At 39.5% G+C, this 14,932-nt stretch overlaps 1 pseudogene; it reads right to left on the bottom strand.

The window, feature by feature from the left end:
* Window positions 1-1,855: 1,855 nt before the first annotated feature.
* LOC119532990 lies at window positions 1,856-14,724 on the bottom strand (annotated as a pseudogene).
* Window positions 14,725-14,932: the final 208 nt, after the last annotated feature.

Genomic DNA, 14,932 nt, shown 5'->3' with positions numbered 1-14,932 from the left:
CCTTCAATTCCCTGAGACCCTACTCATATTTTTTATTGTTTTCCATATCTGTTCTTTTGTGTGTAGGATGTTAGATGTCCTGTTCTCTAGTTCGTGAATCCTTTTTTTCTGCCTCTTGAAATCTGCTGTTGTAGGTCTCCATTGTGTTTTTCACCTCTTCTATTTTGCCTTTCATTCCCATAAGTTCTGCTGATTGTTTTTTCAAACTTTTGAGTTCTTCCTTATGTTCACCCAATGTCTTCTTTATATCTTCATCTCTTTTGCTATATCTTCCCCCAACTTGTTGATTTGATTTTTGAATTGATTTTGCATATTTGTTTGAACATCTTTAATTTGCTTTTTCAACTCCTGTTTCTCATTTGAAGTATAGATTTGTTCCTTTGACTGGGTCATATCTTCATTTTACTTAGTGTGGCTAATTTTCTGTTGTCTAGGCATCTGGTTTCCTTTATTACCCAAATCAGTTTTCCCAGAACAGATGGGCCAAGGTCTCAGGAGGAGGGTGTAATCAGTATCAAGTTTCCCTGTGGATGACCCCCAGCAGATTGTCAGACTTTTCTGTGAGTCCTCTAGACTCTGCTTTTCCTATCCTGCCTAACTGGTGGTGCTTGTCAGCCCACAGCTCCCCATGGGCATTAAGGGGTGTGGTGACTTTAATTCTCAGCAGACTCTGTCCCAGCTAGGGACGAGGATGGTCAGAAGCCAAGCTTAAGCTGTTTGTGTATTTCCCCCCAGGCCCTAGGGTCTGAATTCTCTGAGGGAGGGTAGCCACTTGAGCTGGGCCCCACCCCCCTTTTCTTAGGAAAGGTATACCCTTTAAGGAGTTATTTCCTACACTTGATTTCCTTCTTTGAATCTCTGTCTCTCTTAACTCTACCCTTGCCTGGGTAAGTGCTGACAGTTCAAAATGCCTGAGGCTTTCTCTATTGAGCTATCTGGAATGGGAGAGGAAAATAAAAGGAAAAAGAGAGAAAGCTTCTTTTCAGAGCCAGTCTCCAGCCCCCAGTTTTGCCTATTGACAGTTACTGGTACCTGGTTCTCTGTGTCCCTTTTCTTAGGACATGGCCATTTTCCAGTATTCTGAGCTCAGCTGTCTCCAACAGCCTCTGTTTTTTTTTTTTTTTCCCCCATCAACCCCACCTCCTTTCTGCTTGAAGAGACCTCAGGGCTCCTTTCCTGCTTGCTCTGGCTTTATCTGTGCTTGTAGCTTGTATTTAGTAGTCCAACTTTGTTAATTAAAACTGCAATTGGAGCTTGGTTGTGCTACTTTCCCTTGCTCCCAGCAGAGTTGCTTCTTTTTCACATAGAGGAAGTGTTCCAACTCAGCCTGCCATGCCAGTGAGGGTGGGGCACCATCTTCTCAGTTTGGGTAGCTTTACTTACAGTTCTGTGCTGTGATCTCAGTCACTCCACCCATTCCAGGCTGGTGTACAGTGTGTTTCCAGTTATGGATGTTCCCCAAACAGTTGTTCAAGATTATTTACTAGTTGTTCCTTGTTGTTTACTAGTTGCTCTAAGGGACTTACTAAATTCCATACCTCTGTATGCTGCCATCTTGCCTCCTAATATTGTTTTTAAAGGTGTGATGTACATTTATTTTTTAGAAAGACTAGTTTTGAAGTGGCAATGGTAGGCAACATGAAAACAATCATTTTTAGATCAACATCATACACTTTATAATACATTCACATTTATACACAAATTTCCTGTTTACAACTACAAAAGGCGAAGACCCACAAAGAATCTAAGCAATTGCATAAACACCTACATTCAATAGTTAATACGGTTGTCCCCATTCCCCATCTCTAAATCCAGAAGAAAAGTGCAAATGCCATCCTCTACATGGGCTTTTCTTTTAGAAGTGGGAGACTGTGTGTATTTCTGCATGTCTGGGTTTTCACAGAACTGAACTGAGAGTCCACTGTGTTCTAGGCCAAATTGGCTAGAAGGAAGTCATCCATGGCTGTTTGAGTTTCATTGCTGGTGAAAACGAACTCCCTAGGGTTTCAAAACCAGAATTCATGGTCTGTGTTTCTGTACTGTTCAACTGAACTTTGCTTTCTAGAGCAGGTAGGTTTTTAGTAGAAATCCCTTCTGTTTGGGTTTTGTGTCAGATGAATCAGTGCTCATGAAAGAGCTGGGGTGTTTCAGAATACTGCCCAGAGGCAGATGAGGGCTGCTGTCTAAAAAGAAGTATAAGTCTGTTTGTGTCTGCATATCAAACATTTCAAGGCCTAAGAAGTTAGCATTTCCTCGACAATTGCAAGTAAAAACTCAATTTGGGTGTCTATGTCCAGGGATTCCAAGACTTGTTCTGTGTTCACACTGCAGAGTTCACTCTCTTGTTTTTGAGTTTGGATATTTGAGGCTGAAAAGAACTCTTCAACACTAAAATCTGTTCTGGGATTCTGGGTTGGGCCAGATGGGGGCTGTGTGTCAGGTCTGGTGTTTGTGTCAGGTAAAAGACTATGATTATCCAATCTCTGACCCAGCAGGTTACTTGACAAGAAGTTTTATAAATTGCTTTAAAATCTATGGCTTGGGTCTGATTATCTGTCATGTTTTGTGAAGGAAGCATAGTATTCTGCTCACTACAGTTTATAATTGGTGCAGATTTCTCAATATCTTGATTTAAAGTATTCGAATCATTCTGAGGTAACAAACCATGAATTATAGTATCTGCTACCAGAATGTTGCTTATAATATTGTCTGTAGAAACCATGTATGATGAATTAACATTCTCAAAAATGTCTCCACAGATTACCTCTTGGTCCATGTATACTCAGTCATCTGTGGAACTTTGCACTCCATTGGTTTGTGTTTCTCTGGAGAGCCCACCTGACTGCAAACAAGAATCCAAAAAAACATCAGTCTGAGCAGCTATAGATGAAGCTACTTAGGGAACGGGTAACATTGTTTGAGTATGAACACTAATGGGAAGTGAAACTTGAGAACCAGTTGTCAAATCAGTTTGAAAACAAGATGATACAGAGGAATCTGGGGAAGCCCACTGTGCAGAAGGCATGAAGCTTGGTGAGCCATAAGACAGATCTGTCTGCACACTGATGGAAAAAATGCTGTTCTTCTGACATGTTCCCTAGTGGTTGTAAAGTGGTAGCTGGACTTTTGCCTAAGTTTACTTGAACCTGTATGATTGACTCAACAGCAGTGGGATTCACAATTTTTGAGAGGCAGGCACTCCTTAAGGGAGCAAGCCTCTGAATCTAGGTTGAAGATCAGGGTTCCTCTGGACAAGGGGAGTAAGTATATGGTACCTGTGGCAGAGCCCTGATGATCCCCACCCACTACCACAGGCTGGACCAAGGAGTTGGCTATAGTAGGCACAGAGACAGGCATAGGAGAAAACTGCGTAACAGTCACTTTGGGCTTTGGTAAAAGCAACTTCTGAGGATATCTTGGAGGTGTTGTAAGAGTCTATTGTCTGGCATTAGAGCTGCCAAGAGTCTCCAAAGGAAGTTACTAGCTTTATTTCTGAAGTTTCTAATTCTTGAGTGTCTGGTCTAGAGGTTGGTTTATTGGTCAATGAGTGAATGTCTTTTTTGACAACAACTGGTTTTTCACAGAGTTTTGTTATCCTTTTCTTACTAGGTGAATCCTTGTGCTCAGCAGGATCTCATGGCCAATTTGGTAGATGTGTGACTGCAGGACAGTTCTGCTGGCATAAGGACAGCCACTTGTGCACTGGAAGGTCTTGCCACAATCCTCTGCATGTCTTTTCAAGTCCTATTCAGTACCAGAAGAATTGCTGCATTTCCTACATGTTCCGGTTGCTAATGCTGCCAATAGGCAAAATACCAGAAATGGATTAGCTTTTAAAAAGGAGGTTTATTTGCTTACAAAGTCACAGTCTTATGGCCATGCAAATGTCCAAAGGCATCAACAGTAGGGTACCTTCACTGAAGAACACCGATGGCTTCTGGGAAACGTCTGTTAGCTGGGAAGGCACATGGCTGGTGTCTGCTTGCTCCTAGGTTGTGTTTCAAAATGGCATTCTCCAAAATGTCTCTCTAAGATGCAGCTGCTCTGAGGTCCTTCTGTTCGTGAGCTTTTATAGGGCTCCAGTAATTAAATCAAGACCCATGCTGAATGGGTGGGGCCACACCTCCATGGAAATAATCTAATCAAAGGTATTTCCCACAGTTGGGTAGGTCACATCTCCATGGAAACAACCTAATCCAAAAATTGCAACCTAATCAACTAATACCTCTGCCCCTACAAGATTGCATTGAAGAACATGGTGTTTTGGGGGACATAATACATTCAAACTGGCAGACAACATTTATGCTTCTTTTCAGCATGCATTGTCTTTTTTTATCATATTTTTTTATTGTAGAATATAACATATATACATGGAAATGATAACTTTCCAAGGGAAATTTAACAAGTAGTTAGCAAATTTCAAACAATATTATAGTTTATAATTCTACAGTTTCAGGTATTTCCTTATGAAATATAATATATATACAAAAAGGTAAAACCTTTCCAAATATGATTTAACTAGTAGATATATAGGAGATTTCCAAAGTTATTATGAGTTATAGTTCCATAGTTTCAGTTATTTCCTTATTGTGCAATATAACATATATACAAAAAAGGTATAGCTTTCAAATTACAATTTAACAAGTAGCTATAGAACAAATTTCAAAGGATGCTATGTGTTACAATTCCACCATTTCAGTTCTTTCCTTCCAGCTATTCTAATACCCTAGCAACTGGGAAAAAGAAAATTATATAAAGATTCAGTATTCCTAGTCCTTTGTTAAATTCCGTCTTGTCTGTTGCTACCCCTTCCTCTGGTTTAATCATTTTCCCAATCTTCAGGGATACCTAGGCAGTGACCACCCTAACCTTTTCATATTGTAAACGGGTGTCAATTTTATGAGCAAAGGGGACACATATAGTTGATATTGAAGAGGCTATTGCCTCTGGATTTGGGGACTTAAGCTGGCATGTGAGCTCTCTGAAGGATTTAAGTTTCTGAGGAATAAACTTAGTGAGTGAAACTTTGTATGGAGTCTCAAATAGGGATCTGGAATATGTAAATTTTCCCCATATACCCTTATGTTTTCAACTCTCTGTGCTAGTGGCATACCTTAAAAGTATATCATGCAAGCACCTATTTATACTTGTGGTGCTGCTCTGTGGGAAACATGCCGTTAAATAACCCCTTTCAATCCTATTCACCTTCAATACAGCTCTGATACTTCTGATCCCATTAACAATCGTCACCCCTATCCATTTCCATACCTTTGAATTCACCATCATTAATATATTAGATTATCATTCCCCCTCACTAGCTACTGTCTATCACTAGGTCCCCAATATTCTATATGACATTGATTTTACATTGTGCAGATAGTTCTTAGAAGTGGTAACATACAATATTCCTCCTTTTGTGTCTGACTCATTTCACTCAGAATTATATCTTCAAGGTTCATCCATGTTGCCATCTGTTTCAGGACCTTTATTGCTTCTTACTGTTGCGTAGTATTCCATCATATGTATATACCACATTTGTTTACCCACTTGTCTGTTGAATGCCACTTGGATTGTTTCCATCTCTTGGCAATTGTGAACAATGCTTCTATGAACATCAGTGTACAAATATCTCTTTGTGTCACAGCTTTCAAATCTTCTGAGTATATAATGAAAAGTGGAATTGCTGAATCATAGGGTAATTCAATATCTAGTTTTCTGAGAAACTGCCAAACTGTTTTCCAGAGTGGCTGTATGTTATATGGTCCCACCAGGAATGAATGAGTTCCAATTTCTCCACATTCTCTCTAGCATTTGTAGTTTCCTGTTTGTTTACTGGCAGCCATTCTTATTGGTGTTAGATGATGTCTCATTGTGGTGTTGATATGCATCTCCTTAAGAGCAAGTGAAGATGAACATTTTTTCATGTTTTTTAGCCATTTGTATTTCCTCTTTGGAGAGATGTCTTTTCATATCTTTTGCCCATTTTATAACTGGGCTGTTTGTACTGTTGTCATTGAGTTGTAGGATTTCCTTATATAGTTATTAGTTTGTTATCAGACACATGGTTCCCAAGTATTTTCTCCCATTGAGTTGGCTGCCTCTTCACCTTTTTTGACAAATTCCTTTGATGTATAGAAGCTTTTGATTTGGGGATTTCTCATTTATTATTATTTCTTTCATTGCTTGTGCTTTGGGTGTAAGGTTGAAGATGCAACCTCCTCTTGAAGGTCTTGAAGATGTTTCCCTAAATTATCTTCTAGGAGTTTTACGGTACTGTCTCTTATATTGAGGTCTTCGATCCAACTTGAGTTAATTTTTCTGTAGGGTGTGAGGTAGGGGTCCTCTTTTATTCTTTTGTTATGGCTATCAAGTTCTCCCAGCCCCATTTGTTGAAGAGATGTTCTGTCCCAGTTTAGTAGATTTGGGGGCCTTATCAAAAATCAGTTGACCATATATCCAGGGATCTATTTCTGAACTCTCAATTCAATTCCATTGATCAGTATGTCTATCTTAATGCCACTACCATGGTGTTTTTTTTTTTTTTTTAATTGTGATTGTTCACATACCATACAACATACAATTATCCAAGGATCCAAAGTGTATATTTAGTTGCCCCTGGCACCATCATACAGCTGTGCACTCATCACCACAATTAATTTTTGTTCAATTTTTAGAACATTTTTATTACCCCAGAAAAGACACCAATACAAAAAAAAAAAAAAAAAAGAAACTCAAATCCTTCCATATCCCTAACCACCCCCACTCCATTGTTGACTTGTAGTATTGGTATAGTACATTTGTTACTGTTTATGAAAGAACATTGAAATACTACTAACTGTAGTATATAGTTTGCAATAGGTATATCTTTTTTCCTATATGCCCTTCTATTATTAACTTCTAGTTGTAGTGTCATACATTTGTTCTGGTTCATGGAAGATATTTCTAATATTTGTATAGTTAATCTTGGACATTGCCTACCACAAGATTCACTGTTTTAACCTCCAGTTTTCCTTCTGGTGACATACATGACTCTGAGCTTCCCCTTTCTGCCACTTTCATGCACCTTTCAGCACTGTGAGTTATTCTCACAACTTGCTACCATCACCTCTGTTCATTTCCAAACATTTAAGTTCAACCTAGTTGAACATTCTGCTTATACTAAGCAACCGCTCCCCATTCTTTAGCCTCATTCTATATCTTGATAATGTATATTTCATGTCTATGGGTTTACATATTATAATTAGTTCCTATCGGTGAATCCCTGCAATATTTGTCATTATGTGTCTGGCTTATTTCACTCAGTATACTGCCCTCAAGGTTTCATCATCAACCCATTTTTTTTTTAAAGATGGTTTTGTTCACACACCATAGATTCCACCCTAAGTAAGCAATCGATGGTTCCCTGTATAGTCACATATTTATGTGTTCACCTCCCTCACCACTGTCTATATAAGGACATCTACATTTACTCCACAAAGCAGGAGGAAGAGTCAAAGACAGTAAAGAGGCAGAAGAAAAAGAAAAATGAAAGAGATAGAAAAAAACCCACAACCACATGACAGCTAAGAAGCAGCAAAAGGAAAGATAAAGAGACAACACCACCAATGCCAAGAGTCTCACACCTCTCCCCATGTCCCTCTCTTACCTGCATTTACCTTGGTATATTGCCTTTGTTACATTAAAGGAAGCAAAATACAATGATTCTGTTAATTATAGTCTGTAGTTTACATTGTATTTTTCTCCCAATCCCTCCCTGTTTTTAACACCTTGCAAGGTTGACATTCAGTTGTCCTCCCTCAGGAGAAAGCATATTTATACATTTTATCACAATTGTTGACCACTCTAGGTTTCACTGAGTTATACAGTCCCAGTCTTTATCTTTCCTCTTTTCTTCTGATGTCCCACATGCTCCTAACCTCCCTCTTTCAACCATGTTCACAGTTATCTTTGTTCACTATACTTACATTGCTGTGCTACCACCACCCAAAATTGTGTTCCAAACCTCTCACTCCTGTCTTTTCCTATCAGTCTGTAGTGCTCCCTTTAGTATTACCTGTAGAGCAGGTATCTTGTTCACAAACTCTGTCATTGTCTGTTTGTCAGAGAATATTTTGAACTCTCCCTCATATTTGAAGGACAGTTTTGCCGGATATAGCATTCTTGGTTGGTGTTTTTTCTCTTCTGGTATCTTAAATATATCACACAACTTCCTTCTTGCCTCCATGGTTTCTGCTGAGAATTCCTCACATAGTCTTATTGAGCTTCCTTTGTATGTGATGGATTGCTTTTCTCTTGCTGCTTTCAGGATTCTCTCTTTATATTTGACATTGGATAATCTGATTATTAATTGTCTTGGCATAGGCCTATTCAGATCTATTCTGTTTGGAGTATGCTGTGCTTCCTGGATCTGTAATTTTATGTCTTTCATAAGAGATAGGAAATTTTCATTGATTATTTCCTCTATTATTGCTTGTGCCCCTTTTCCATTCTCTTCTTCAGGGACAAAATGATACATACATTCTTGTATTTTGTTTTGTCCTTAAGTTCCCAGAGACATTGCTCATATTTTTCCATTCTTTTCTCTATCTGTTCTTTTGTGTGTAGGCTTTCAGGTGACTTGTTCTCCAATTCTTGAGTGTTTTCTTCTGCCTCTTGAGATCTGCTGTTGTGTGTCTCCATTGTGTCTTTCATCTCTTGTGTTGTGCCTTTCATTTCCATAGATTCTACCAGTAGATTTTTTGAACTTTTGATTCTGCCTTATGTATGCCCAGTGTTTTCTTTATAGCCTTTATCTCTTTTGCTATATCTTCTCTAAACTTTTTGAATTGATTTAGCATTAGTTGTTTAAAGTCCTGTATCTCACTTGAAGTGTAAGTTTGTTCCTTTGGGCCATACTTCATTTTTCTTAGTGTAGGTTGTAGTTTTCTGTTGTCTAGGCATCTGACCTCCTTGGCCACTCCAATCAAGTTTTCCCACATGAGAATAGGCTCAGGTCCCAGAGGGAATAAATATTCAGTATCTGGTTTCCCTGATGTTGTGCCTTAGAGGATTGACACACCCTGTGCTTTTCTGCCCAGCAGGTGGCACCTGTCAGCCTGTCACTCCAGACTTTTGTAAGGGGGTGTGGCTCGTGGCTGTTTTCCCCAGGCTCTGGGGTCTGGTTCTGAATGGAAGGCAGGTAGTAGAGCTGGGCCCCTCCTCTTTCCTCCTGGGAAGATATGCCCCCTAGAGAGAGGTCATTTGCCTATAAATAGATTCTTTGTTTCTTTGACTCTGCTACCTCCACCCTTGTCTGGGTCAGAGTGCTGCAAGTTTAAAATGGCTGAGGCTTTCTCTACTCAGAGCACTGTGAGCTGAAAATGGCTGAGGCTTTCTTCACTGAGTTGCCCAGGTTGAGAGAGAGAGAGAAAGTGATGGAAAGCCCCCATCCATGGCCCTCAGATTCACCTGTCAGCTAGAGATAGCACCTGATCCCGGGGCTCCCTGTCCTGAGACAGATACGTCCCCTGGCTCTCCAAGGTTAGTCATCACCAGAAGTCTCCATCTGCTTGTTGGGGGCTTGTAGCCTGTATTGAGCCGTTAACATTAAAACCCCAGTTGGAGCTGAGCTGAGGTATATTTGCTTGTTTAGAGAGTGCTGCTCTGTAGCACTGTGGGGTTTTGCATTTCAGGCTCCATGAGGGAGGGTGCTCTTGGCTCGGGTCCACAGCCTTTACTTACAGATTTTATGCTGTGATCTCAGGCATTTGTCCAATTCAGATTGTTGCACAATGCGTGGGTAGTAGCTGCCATCTCCCAGCAGTTATTCCAGATTTTACTAGTTGTATCTGTTTTTTTTTTTTTTTTTTTTTTAAGTTGCTCTGGGGGGACTAACTTCCACTCCTCTCTATGCCACCATCTTCTCTCACTACCATGGTGTTTTGACCACTGTAGATTTATAATAGGCTTCAAAGTCTGGAAGTGTAAGTCCCACTTTGTTCTTCCTTTTTAGGATGTCTTTGGCAATTTGAGGCCCCTTTCCCTTCTAAAGAAATTTGGTAACTTGCTTTTCTATTTCTGCAAAGTAAGTTGTTAGGATTTTGATTGGAACTGCATATAATCTGTATATCAGTTTGGGTAGAATAGACATCTTAACAATGTTTAGTCTTCCTATCCATGAGCATGGAATTTTTCTACCTATATAGTTATTTTTTTATTTCTTTAAGTAAAATTTTGTAATTTACTGTGTAGAGGTCTTTTACATCCTTGGTTAAATTTATTCATAGGTATTTGATCTTTTTAGTTGCTATTGTGACTGGAATGTTTTTTGATTGCCTCTTCAGTTTGGTCATTACTAGTTTATAGGAACATTACTGACTTATGTGCCTTAATCTTATATCCCAACACTTTGCTGAATTTGTTTATTAGCTCAAGTAGCTTTGTCATTGAATTCTATTTTTCAAATAAAAGATCATATCATCTGCAAATAATGACAGTTTTACTTCTTTCTTTCAAATTGGGGTATATTTTATATCTTTGTCTTGGTGAATTTCTCTGGCTAGAACTTCTAGCACAATGTTGAACAGTAGAGGTGACAGTGGGCTTCCTTGTCTTGTTCCTAATCTGAGAGGGAAGGCTTTCAGCCTCTTACTGTTGAGTACTATGCTGTTTGTGGGTTTTTCATATATGCCCCTTATCATATTGAGGAAGGCACCTTCAATTCTTACCTTTTGAAGTGTTTTATCAAAAAGGGATGTTGAATTTTCAATGCTTTTTCAGTGTCTATCAAGATGATCATTTGATTTTTCCCTTTTGATTTGTTAATGTGTTGAATTACATTAATTAATTTTCTTACATTAATTGATGTTGAACCACCCTTGCATGCCAGGAATGAACCCCACTTGGTCATGGTATATAATTCTTTTAATGTGCCCTTGGATTTGATTTGCAAGTATTTTGTTTAGGATTTTTGCATCTATATTCATTAGGGAGATTGGCCTATAGCTTTCCTTTTTTTGTAGTGTCTTTATCTGGTTTTGCTATCAGAGTGATATTAGCTTCATAAAATGAGTTGGGTAGTGTTCTTTTTTCTTCAAATTTTTGAAAGGGTTTGAGCAGGAATGGTGTCAGTTCTTTTTGGAAAGGTTGGTAAAATTCTCCTCTGAAGCCATCTGACCCTGGGCTTTTATTTGTAAGTAGATTTTTGATGACTGATTGGATCTCTTTGCTTGTGATTGGTTTGTTGAGGTATCCATTTCTTCTTGGGTCAGTCTAGGTTGTTCATGTGTTTCCAGGAAATCATCCATTTCTTCTAAATTGTCTAGCTTGTTGGCAGACAGTTGTTCATAGTATCCCCTTATGATTTTTTTTTTTTTAATTTCTTCAGGATCTGTAGTAGTTATCCCCTTCTTGTTTCTGGTTCTGTTTATTTGTTTATTTTGGTTCTATGTTTTTGACTTTGTCAGTCTAGCTATGGGTCTGTCAATCTTGTTGATCTTCTCAAAGAACGAACTTTTGGTTTTATTTATTCTCTCTTTTTGTTTTGTTTTGTTTTGTTCTCCAGGTCATTTATTTCTGCTTTAATCTTTGATATTTCTTTTCATCTACTTCTTTAGGGTTAGTTTGCTGCTCATTTTCTTACCTCTTTAATTGTTCAGTTAGGTCTTTAGTTTTAGCTCTTTCTTGTTTTTTGATATGTGCACTTAGAGCTAAAAATTTCCCATTCAGCACTGCCTTTGCTGCATTCCACAAGTTTTGATATGTTGTGTTTTCATTTTCATTTGTCTCTAGATATTTATCAATTTCTCTTGCAATTTCTTTTTTGACCCACTGGTTGTTTAGGATAGTGTTGGTTAACCTCCATATATTTGTGAAAAATCTGGTTCTTTGGTGGTTGTTGATTTCTAGTTGGTCTGAGAATGTGCTTTGAATAATTTCAATCTTTTAAAATGTATTAAGACTTGTTTTGTGCCCCAGCATATGATCTATCATGGAAAACATTCCATGGACACTAGAGAAGAATGTACATCCTGGTACACTGGGATGTAACAATCTATATATGTCTGGTAAGTCTAATTCATTTATCATATCGTTTAGGTTCTCAGTTTGGTTATTGGTCCTCTGTCTGGTTGTTCTATTTATAGAAGAGAGTGATGTATTGAAGTCTCCCACTATTATTGTGGATGTGTCTATTGCTTCCTTCAGTTTTGCCAATGTTTGTCTCATGTATTTTGGAGCTCCTTGATTGGGTGCATAAACATTGTTAATTGTTTTTTCCTCTTGGTGAATTATCCCTTTTGTTCATATGTAGTGTCCTTCTTAGTCTCTTATGACATCTTTGCATTTAAAGTCTATTTTGTCTGATACTAGTATTGCTACCCCATCTTTCTTTTGATTGCAGTTTGAGTAGAATATTTTTTTCCCATCCTTTCACTTGCAGTCTATTTATGTTGCAGGGTCTAAAATGAGTCTCTTCTAAATAGCATATCGATGGGTCATATTTTTTAATCCATTCTACCAGTCTGTGTCTTTTAATTGGAGAGTTTAATACATTCATATTCAAAGTTATTACCATGAAGGGAGTTCTTGAACCAGTGATTATATCCTTTGGTGTTTATTTGTTAGATCTGGTTTTCCCCTCTCCCTTTTTTTCATTCAAGTTACCCTTACTAATATGTCTTCAGTGCTGTGCTCTTCTCCAGGCCCCTCTCTCCTTTGTTCTCAGCTGGTAGAGCTCCCTTTAGTATTTCTTGCAGGGCAAGACTCTTGTTAACAAATTCTCTCAGCATTTGTTTGTCTGTGAAAATTTTAAATGCTCCCTCAATTTTCAAGGACAGCTTTGCTGGATAAAGAATTGTTGGCTGGCAATTTTTCTCTTTTAGAATCTTAAATATGTCATACCACTGCCTTCGCATTTCTACTGTGCCTGCTGAGTAGTCAGTGCTTAGTCTTATGTTGTATCCCTTGTATGTGGTGAATCGCTTCTCTCTTCCTGCTTTCAGTAATTTCTCCTTCTCTTCAGCATTTGACAATCTAATCAGTATATGTCTCAGAGTAGGTTTATTTGGATTTATTCTATTTGGAGTTCTTTGGGCATACTGGATTTGCTTATTTTTGTCATTTAGAAGGTTTAGGAATTTTTCCTCAACCATGTCTTGAAACACTCTCCCTAGCCCTTTACTGTTCTCCTTTTGAGTCACCAATGATTGTTATATTTGTTCACCTCATGTTGTCCATCATTTCTCAGATTCATTTCAAATTTTTTGATTCTTTTCCCATTTGTTCTTTTGTGTGCTTGCATTCATTTACTCTGTCCTCAAGTTCACTTATCTTTTCTTCTGCCTCTTCAAAGCTGCTATTGTGTGTGTCTAGTATATTTTTGATTTGAGCCACAGTGTCTTTTATTTCCATATGGTCTGCTATTTTTTTTAATTTATTCTTCCAAATTCTTCTTTATGCTTTTGTAGAGTCTTCTTGATTTCCTTTATGTCTTTAGCCATTTTGTTGAAGTTGTTTTGGAGATTTGTCTGTCCTTCTTTAATTAATTGCTCCAAAATTTGTGTCTCTTGTAGCTTTTTAATTTGTGTATTTGGCTTGTCCACATCTTCTAGATCCTTCAACTGCTTTATAATTTTCTGTTGACTTTGGGGCATTTGCTTGTCTTGATAGGGATACTTTGAGAAGTGCAGAATTTTGAGCATTTATATATAATTTGGCTTGCTGAGGTGCAGTTTTCTAATCCTAACCAGCAGGTGGCGCTCTTGAGGCACAGCTGGCTGGAGTGTAGTTTCCCTAACCTACCAGCAGGTGGTGCTTTCAAATTGGTCTTCCTTGAACTTCTGTGCAATGTGTGGAGTCCAAACCAGGTAGGGAACCAATCAGTGCACCCATTCTCCCTGCGCACTGGAAAATGCCTGTCCTGGTGCTGGATGTGGGTCCTGAGCAGGTAGGCAGGGAGTCTGATCAAAGGTACCCTGCGGATGGAATGTGGGCCCTGCCTGCCAGTTCTCTGCCTTCCTTGCACCCACGAGTCTCTGGGGTGTGGGAGGGCTCTTGATCACTTGTATGGCACCTCTCCCTTCCCTGCTTCTCACCATTGCACTCCCCTGGACTTCTCCAGCAAACTGTCAAGGTAGGTGCACAGGAGTGGACAGCCTTGCTCACTACCTTGCCCAGTGGTGGTTTTGCTGCTGCCAGCCAGGAGGCTGTCCAATGGAAACACACTCACCGTGTCCCTTGAGCCACTGTCTCTCTTCTGTTTTGTCGGTGTCCCCTCCATGTACTGTGGGGGATCCCCTATGGCCAGTCACACCCCGAACACTCACTCCCTGGTGTCTTTTGACCCCTTTCTAGTTACTTTCATGGAGAAGCCTATTCCACCTCACCTACTCCACCATTTTCCTGGAAGTCAGCATGCATTTTCATAACATCCTGTTGCACAAGACAGAATTGAGAAAATGGTCTGTCAGGGCCTCTAGGGCATCCTTCAGTTGGACTACAGTAGAATTTTGGTACAGTTTTCAAATATTTCCTAATTGTTGGATTTACCATGCCATCCTGCAGTCAGTGTCTTTTGACCAGGTGCATGTTGAGCACAGGGCTGTTGGGCAGGATCTTGCTGCAGTTGTGCATGGTGCACAGAATGTTGGTGCACAAGGCCTGGGACAGCTCACTCACTAACAGCTGGATCAGCTCCCCAGCAGGCAGCATGGCAATGCAGGCTGCTGTCTGGCCACTGTGGGCCATGGACGGCTGCCCCTCAGCAGTCTAGGGGGACCCCGCAGGCCCAAGGCAGCCACCAGGAGGGCCTGAGTGCCTGAGCCCAGAGCCCTGGGCCCTGCTGCTGTCTCAGAGGCCGCTATTGCTCCTGCACAGTGGCAGGGGTGAGTTCCTCTCACATTTACTTTTTTTTTTTTCAATTTTTTTTTTCAATTGAGATTGTTCACAAACCATA

This window comes from Choloepus didactylus, chromosome 4 (assembly GCF_015220235.1).
Source record: "Choloepus didactylus isolate mChoDid1 chromosome 4, mChoDid1.pri, whole genome shotgun sequence".
Classification (NCBI taxonomy): domain Eukaryota; kingdom Metazoa; phylum Chordata; class Mammalia; order Pilosa; family Megalonychidae; genus Choloepus; species Choloepus didactylus.
Note: the sequence above shows the minus strand (reverse complement) of the source record. Positions and strands in the feature narration are given on the sequence as shown.